The sequence below is a fragment of the Erithacus rubecula genome, assembly GCF_903797595.1.
Source record: "Erithacus rubecula genome assembly, chromosome: 8".
In the NCBI taxonomy this organism is placed as follows: Eukaryota; Metazoa; Chordata; class Aves; order Passeriformes; family Muscicapidae; genus Erithacus; species Erithacus rubecula.
In genome coordinates this window covers 21,135,087-21,137,449 of record NC_136659.1, presented here as the reverse complement: position 1 = coordinate 21,137,449, position 2,363 = coordinate 21,135,087, and positions in this window count along the sequence as shown.

Sequence of the window (2,363 nt, the reverse complement as noted above, 5' to 3'; positions counted from 1 at the left end):
TAATGTGAAACAGCAAACTGCATACAGATGAGGTAATTATTTAATTAGGTTGTTTGACGCAATGAGCGCAAACTTCAATTTTCACTATGAGAAAAGTATCAACTTGCTAATTCCCGATCACCAAGGAAAAAAAATAAACAAAAAACCAAAACAAAACCCTACCAACAACAAAAGAAACCCCACTCTTAAGTTTCTAAGCAAAAGTAGTCAGACTTTCTCTCACTCTGAACAGAAAGTGAAATGAAATAGTAAAAACAAGAAGCCCTATGCCACCCCTCCCAAACCCCACATGAATGGTTTGCAACTGTTTTTCAGATCAGTAGATTTCTAAAACCCTAAATAATTTTAAAATACATTGATAATGTGCTTCTTCTTTCCAGCTGCCTTGTGAAGACTACATATAGGAAAGCAATCCTGCCTTGACAATGACATAAAAGAGTGAAATATTGATGTAGGGTAGAAATACAGAAAGTTGTTCTTAGAACAGTAGTAGGGAAGGGAGACAGAAGAGGAAGAAGCAGAAAAACAAAGAAAAAGAAAGCAAGATGAGGAAGAAAAGGACAAATAGTAATTTAGTAGTTGACTGAAAGCTGAAAGTGCTCTAAAAGATCAGAGATTGAGTTAGCTACGAAATCGAGGCTTTGTACTATTTTCATGGGCATTTTTCTTCCATTTAATTTATTCAAAGGTTGGAGGTCTCTAAAGATTATCAAGATGGGTTACTGTAAAGCTTGTAAAATACACCTCATTGTATTGTGGGAGGAAATGTAAAGAAAGAATACACTAAACAATGAAGGTAGAGGAAAAACCAGTTCCTCACATGTTTTACAGTGAAAGAATATTACTGATAAAGCACTAAGAGATTAATGCATGTGATTTGCAAAAGTCGTCTTTGTAGACAGTTGCCAGTTTTGAGTTGCTGAGTTTGAGACCTTCAAATTTACTTAAAGTATATTCCTAGAATTTAATAAGCATTTTTTCCCCCTAAAACAACTGACATGCAATGATAGTGTTCCAGAGGTGGTATACATGTTATGGCTCTATTTGAACTCAGGTAGCCATAATCTTAGTTTAGGCATGCTTATCATCAGACAACATCCACTCGTACTTTTCTGCACATTATCCCTTTTTAAATATAGCATCAGTTAAATTATATTGCATCTATTGATCTAAATTTAAGAAATGCAGGCTGTATTTCAGCTGAGATATCCATTGTAATTTTAAGTGCATAACTACTTGCCAAAACTGACTAAAAATGTAACATGTAGAATTAAAAGAAAAACAATAGCCATTTTTGCCCCCACTCCATTTTATTTTTTTTAGACCCCGTTGAATGAAATCTTAACTTGGACATCTCAAACACTGTCTTTGAAAAAGGAAATTGAATCCCCCTTTCTTGGAAACGTGCTAAAAGAGGAAACTCTCTCTGAATTTTAATATTGCAATAGAACTTCATCTGAAGTTCTTAAAAATGGCCAAACAGCAAGTATATTTATAGGCTTGTTAAACTATCTGCCTCTAAGTCTCTTTAGCCTTAATACAGGCCAAAACAGACCGAAAGAGTTGCTGAAGTCTTTGCAGGAAAGATATATTATAACAGAAACAATCTTCAAAAGACCACAGAGAGCAGCTCCTTGTTACTTTTTCTGTTTGAGCTCAGGCTCCCAAGGGCAGGTGCCCGAGGTCGGTAGGGTGTGACAACGGAGACAAAGTTCTGATCTGTGAGTGGGCAAAGCCAAAAGCTCAGCCCTAGAAGAAACACCAGAGCTCAGCCGCGTGGATGTGTTCTCTGGGGCTCAGAGACAGCCGAGATTCATTCAAAATCTGTAGTGATTCTTTGCCGCTGGCCCTGCGATGGTAATCTGGGCAAGTATGTAGCAAACGCCCCAAGTTCTCCCATCAGTTCCTGTCATCCTACACATCTTCAGGAAAAAAAGCTGTACTTACACATGTGACCTAAAGAGAGAAGGGCTTGTAGCAGTAGCAAAATTAAAACTGTGTGTTTCCTTTATGCTCTCACCCACAGTATTCATTGCCTGCATGAAATAAACGCAGGCGGGGAAATACGTACAACAGACCCTTCAGAGAGGAACTATCCCGAGCATGAAAAGTGTACATTACATTACAAATGTAACTACTGTTATTTACAATTCACTCTAATCATGGAGAGACAGAAATAGGAAAGGGTTGCGGACGTCGGGAGCAGCACAGAGGCTGCTGAGGTGTCTTGTGCAGCCAGACCGAAGAGGCACTGCCCGACGGCCGAAGGCGAGCGGACCCGCTCCCGTCCCTGCACGAACCCGGCGGCTCCGGCGGCCGCTGCCCTGCCCTGCCCCGACCCGGGGCCCGTCACAGGGCGGGGA